General features: G+C 38.9%; 1 long non-coding RNA gene across 1 annotated transcript; it reads right to left on the reverse strand.

Moving 5' to 3' along the window:
• Positions 1-3,851, reverse strand: LOC137002643 (uncharacterized). Its single transcript, XR_010891896.1, has 2 exons — positions 3,663-3,851; positions 1-1,131 (listed from the first exon to the last, which is right to left on the reverse strand). It is a non-coding gene; the product is annotated as an uncharacterized lncRNA (long non-coding RNA).
• Between the last annotated feature and the right edge of the window lie 2,676 nt (positions 3,852-6,527).

A 6,527-nucleotide genomic window follows, 5' to 3' on the forward strand; every position in this document is an offset into this window, starting at 1 on the left:
CACAGCAAGTCTAGTTTATTGTCTGTGATAATTTCATTTACAATAAGTGCTTTTGAAGAAATAGATCTAATATTCAGTAACCCAAGCTTTATCATTTGTTTATCTGATTTATCTGTGATTTTCATTTTTTGAACATCAATTAAATTTTTACCCTTAAAAGGTTTCGGAAGTTTTTTGTATTTACTAGTTCGAGGTACAGACACAGTCTCTATGTGATAGTATCTAGGTGAAAGAGTTTCTATGTGCTGTGAATTATTTGAGTTCTGTGACGTGAGGCGGCTAGCAGACGGTCGGTTTAGCCAGTTTGTCTGCGTCCTGATCTGGGCCCTGGTTTGTCATGTTTCAGCTCTAAGACTATTTGCCAAATTTCTAGATAGAAGAGCAGCACCATCCCGGGAGGGATGAATACCATCTGTTTTCAACAGATCAGGTCTGCCCCAAAAGCTTTTCCAATTGTCTATGAAACCTATATTATTCTGCGCACACCACTTAGACAGCCAGCCATTGAGTGATGATAACCTGCTAACTATCTCATCACTCCGACGAACAGGAAGAGGGCCAGAACAAATTACTTTTGCTGACATTGAATTTGCGAGTTCACACACCTCTTTAATGTTAATTTTAGTGATCTCCGACTGGCGAAGTCGAACATCATTTGTGCCGACGTGGATAATGATTTTAGAATATTTACGTCTAGCATTAGCCAGCACTTTTAAATTTGCTTTGATGTCAGGTGCTCTGGCCCCCGGCAAACATGTGACTATGGTGGCTGGTGTCTCTATTTTCACGTTCCGTGTAATAGAATTGCCAATTACTAGGGCACTTTCAACAGGATTCTCAGTGGGTGCGTCACTGAGTGGGGAGAACCTGTTTGATGTTCTAATCAGGGGTGCGTTTCCCGAAAGCATCGTTGGTGAACCATGGTCGTAAGTCCCATTGAACTCTATTGGTAAAGACGGAACTTGCGACCATAGTTCGCTTTGGGAAACGCACCCCGGAACGGAAGAGTGGTGTTTGTTCTTGCCATTATGCCACCTCACAGGCACCCAGGGGCGAGGGTGATGTGCGGGACGCTGTACCTCGCGGTGGATCGATGAATGCCGGGCAGCAACGTCTCCACAGCTTCCCGATCTGGCGAGGACAGATCAGAATAACATACATCGGATAAATCCGCCATTCAATCGACAAGGAAGGTTTGGTTTAAAGGAAAAAAAGAAAGTAGACGGTTGCTAGCAGGATAGCGGGCTATGGCTAACACTAGGTGATTACGCTGGTGGATTGCTAGTAATAAATCGTTCCGTTTAGTAATACTATGCAATAGGTTAAGTAATCTAGTGAAAATAAGAAAGTTATATTATGTGAATAGGAATAAAGAGAAGGATTTAGGATAAACTCCACGAAGCTCCGAGCGTAGGTCAGACAGCAGACAGGCAGCAGCGTTCAGCGTTAAAAGCAGAAGCTGCTGTTTATTGGCTTCAAACTGTAAGTACGTTTTATTGTTTGTCTTTTAAACGTAATGTTATAGTTCTGTTGCTATTTTTAATGCATCAAGCACTACTGGGACACAGGCCCCTCAAGAATTTTTCAAAAGTACTTCTAAATGTAGGGGGGTGGAAATTTATAAGTAGGCTCCTTTGGGATAATGTCAGATTTTTTTCATGAAAACATTTAAATTTTAATTTACAATAAAGGGCTTTGCTTAAATCGCCTGTAAACATTTTTAGGTATCAAACGTGGCTGACAATTAAAATGACCATGGAACTCTGTTTTTACCATGGTAATTTTCAAACAATTACCAACAACATTAAAGGGATAGTTCACCCAAAAATTTGATGTTTATCTGCTTACCCCCAGGGCATCCAAGATGTAGGTGACTTTTTTGTTTCTGCAGTAGAACACAAAAGATGATTTTTAACTGCAACCGTTGCGGTCTGTCAGTCAAATAATGCGAGTGAATGGGAACTCGAACAATAAGAGTCGAAAAAACTTGCATAGACAAATCCAAATTAAACCCTGCGGCTCATGATCGCACATTGATGTCCTAAGACAAGAAACGATCGGTTTGTGTGAGAAACCAAATAGTATTTATATCATTTTTTACCAATACACCACTATGTCCAACTGCGTTCAGCATGTTGACGTCACTTTCCCGCTGAAAACGCACTCCGTCAGCTGGACTGAGTGGCAAAAGAACCTGCTGCATGACTGGATTTAATAGGGGAAACTGCGAAAACTCGAGTAAAACAAACGATTACACTAAAGGTTGGAATTGAATGTGTTCCTTACAACTTGTCAAATAAACCTTATCCATAGATATTGACATGCAGCCAGGAGTCGTGTTTCCTGATATTTATATGTGCCTGATTTGACACCGGGGAAATAGAGTGCCTCAGGGATGACGCATTTTTGTAGGCAAAACCCGGAAGCGAGTTCGCATTTTAGGACTTCCGGTTCCAACGCCGTAAAGTCTATGGGTTTTTTGAATGGGTTTTTGCTAAATCGCCTGAAATAAGGTCTGTGGTTAACAAAGACTCTAAATACTTTCATGTTTTGATCTATGACATAAAACACACCAGATGTAACCCACTTGTAATTTTTTTAAACTTTTACTGTGTCTTAAAATTGGCGGTTGCTAACAACTTAAAACTTCCTTTGGCGGGGACTCATCATCATTAAAAACGGGACATTTGGACAGCATTTCTCATGAAAAAGTTGATAAGTATTCATAACAGCACAGATCATAATCAGAGAGCATGTTTTTAAATAAAGTTGTTTTCTAAATAAAGTTTGAGGAAGCTTGGTGGTGGTGACGTTGATCCGCGTTAGCCTTTTATATCTGACGACTTTATTTAGGCTTCAAAATCTATAAATATTGTGTTAACTTGTAAAGATTATCTTGATAGACAAAACATGTAAGTGTCATAACCCTTTGTTAAACACAGAGCTTATTTTCTGTGATTTTCCAAAAGTCTATGGGAAAAATGCATAGGCTTTCAATCGAGGGAACCCGTGCACCGCTTACTTCCGGGTTGGCCTACAAAAACACGTCATCCTTGGGGTACTCTATACATAAAGCAAATCTGCCTGTGAATATTTTATATAACTACAATATAGGTAGGTTTAAAGCCGTTTAATCACTTATGTTATATCGTCATATTGTCCAGTCTTAAGACATATATAGTTTTATAGTATAGTTTTTGTCAGTGTTTATTTAAAAACACCCAAATTATGCAGAATATAAGACGGAAAATATTTAATTGATGAGTTATCAACAATATATAACAATACAATATATAGGGTATGATTTTACCTCAAAATCCAACAATGTGACACAAAATGATAACTGCAAAGCTGTTTCTGTGAATTGCAGCAACCATTGTTTATTTTTTTTCTATAGCTTTCCGCAGTCTTTAAATATATACCTCAGGTTTTGTGTCAGAGCTGTTTGTACAGTCAATCAAAGCTCTTTCCTGTTTTGGAAGTGTTTTGCGCGAGACATCAAATTTTCATTTTCAAACTTCCATCAGTGCAAGTTTACATTTTATTTGATAGTTGACTGTACCAAATTTCTATCTAAACTTATTTAAATAAACAAAAAGGAATAATAAAAAATAAAATAAAATAATAATAATAATTAAAAAAAAGAAAACGTTTTCCTATACCTTACAGAGGAAACCCACCGGTTGGTGGCGACAATTCACGTCTTATTGAGTCATTGATTCACATTCATTTTGCTCTAAATTTTTGTTCATTTTGATGCCATTTTTGCCACAGGCCCCCATCAATTCCAGACCCTGGTGTGCAGTGCGTCAATCAAGATCCAAGAGGAATGAAATAACAGACTCGCCTATCCTGTTTCGAGAAAGAAAACATTGTACAATTAAAACAATTTAATAAGAACAAAGGTTTGTAGCACAATTATAATTTAAAGTTAAATTCATTACTTAAGGTATACTGATTTAAAAATAAAAAAAGTGTGTGAAAATAGTTCCCGCGCCCCTGGCCAAATTAGAAGAGATCAACAAGCATTCTTTTTAGCAGTTAAAAAGCTAACGTTATCGTTATTGGTGCCAAGTAAATTGGATCTGGAAAAAGGGATGTCCTCATTAAACTACAAATTAATTTAAATCCTTTTCATCTGACTGCAAGTCGAAGATTCTAAGGCGAAAAGTGAAAGGAGGAGGAGCACAGCGAGGGGGCGAGGCATGAGATGGTGCGCAGGTAGGATTTTCAAGATTTCAAAGCAAGATTTTAGGGTCTGGCTCACAGTTTCCGCTCTAATTCATCCCAAAGGTGTTCTATCGGGTTTAGGTCAGGACTCTGTGCAGGCCAGTTAAGTTCCTCTACACCAAAGTCGCTCATCCACGTCTTTATGGACCTTGCTTTGTGCACTGGTGCAGAGTCATGTTGGAACAGTAGGCGGCCATCCCTAAACTGTTCCCACAAAGTTGGGAGCGTGAAATTGTCCAAAATGTCTTGGTATGCTGAAGCATTAAGAGTTCCTTTCACTGGAACTAAAGGGGCCAAGCCCAACTCCTGAAAAACAACTCCACACCATAATCCCCCCTCCACCAAACTTTACACTTGGCACAATTCAGTCAGGCAAGTACTCTTCTCCTTGCAACCGCCAAACTCAGACTCGTCCATTGGATTGCCAGACAGAGAAGCGCGTCCAGTGGCGCCATGCTTTACACCACTGCATCCGACGCTTTGCATTGCATTTGGTGATGCAAGGCTTGAATGCAGCTGCTTGGCCATGGAAACCCATTCCATGAAGCTCTCAATGCACTGTTCTTGAGCTAATCTGAAGGGCACACAAAGTTTGGAGGTCTGTATTTATTGACTCTGCAGAAAGTTGGCAACTTCTGCGCACTGTGCGCCTCAGCATTCGTTGACCCCGTTCTGTGATTTTACATGGCCTACCAATTCGTGGCTGAGTTGCTGTTGTTCCCAATTAATCTACTTTGTTATGATACCACTAACAGTTGACTGAAATATTTAGTAGACAGGTGGCAACCTATCACGGTACCACGCTTGAATTCACTGAGCTCCTGAGAGCGACCCATTCTTTCACAATTGTTTGTAGAAGCAGTCTGCATGCCTAGGTGCTTGATTTGATACGCCTGTGGCCATGAAAGTGATTGGAACACCTGAATTCAATGATTTTGGAGCGGTGTCTCAATATTTTTGTCAATATAGTTTATACTGTATGATAAAAACAAAGCATCTTGTTTAGATGTTCAAGATGTGGTTTAGCTTTGACCTGGTGGGGACAATTTTTGGTCCCATTAAGGAAAACAGTTTATAAATCATGCTAAATTAGATTTTTTGAAAATGTAAAAATGCACAGAAAAGTCATGTCTAAGTTTATGTTTAGGGGTAAGGTTAGGGTTAGGGGATAAAATATATACTTTACAGTATGAAAATCATTATGTCTGTGGAAAATGCACATAGAACATGGAAACTCAAGTGTGTGTGTGTGTGTGTGTAGCCAACCTGTTTTGACTATACTTATATCGTGAAATACTTACACAACCCACTAGTCAGGACATTGACTAGCCTTAACTAGTTTAAAAGGCTTATAAATCAACCAAAAGATATTTTTATTTCAATCTAATGTTTTGTTTGTGTGTGTGTTCAGGTATTTCCAAATCATATTTGAAATTCAGTTCCACATACAAGAAAAGAGCAGAGATGTAAGTTAAAGCCTACAGGAAATGCTTTATATTATTCACATTTTCACACCTTCAGGTGCGGTTTGCATGCAAAGGCAGACTTTTCCCACAGCAGTCGCCCGTATCATGATAGTTTCAGGGGTTTTTTAAGTTCGTTAAAAGTATGTGATTAAGTAGTTCTTAATCACTGTATTGTTAGTAGGCTATAAGTTGAGTAATGACGTCTAGTCATTTATGAATGCCAAGCAGTATTTGGGACACACCGGAAACTGTCCAGACTCTCACTCTGACTGATCCTGGACCAGCAGTAAAACCGAACTGAACTGGATTTCTACATAAAAGTAAACAAAGGAGCTCTCTGTCTGTCTTGGCTCTATCTACAATCAAGACATTTTATATACGACCATAATCAGATATGAGAAAAACTAAACCTGACTAATGTTTTGTATTATGAGGCAAAACACTTCTTGTTACCTTTTACAGTAGCCTAACACATATTTAATTTTATATGAGTTTAATGTATCGTTTAGGTACAATTGGAGTCTCTTGTCGGATTCCAACAGTGTTAAATGCAAGATCATAGAGGTATCTCATCCGGTAAAAAGAATTACGTCGTTTTCCTGCCTGAGGTGGGAAAAGTCTGTAACAGACAAAATGAGCCCGTGACCCCGTGTTAACCGGGTTATGACTATGGCTTCGTTCCACGGCTTCCAAAACAGACGAAAAATATTGCAGTCATTATTGATTGCTGCATCATTTGTGGGGAACATTAGCCTATTCTCATTCTAATGAGATAAAACAACGCAAATATAAACTCGCTGCTTATTATAGATAGCTTATGCACAGCTTCCA

The sequence above is a fragment of the Chanodichthys erythropterus genome, chromosome 16, assembly GCF_024489055.1.
Source record: "Chanodichthys erythropterus isolate Z2021 chromosome 16, ASM2448905v1, whole genome shotgun sequence".
Classification (NCBI taxonomy): domain Eukaryota; kingdom Metazoa; phylum Chordata; class Actinopteri; order Cypriniformes; family Xenocyprididae; genus Chanodichthys; species Chanodichthys erythropterus.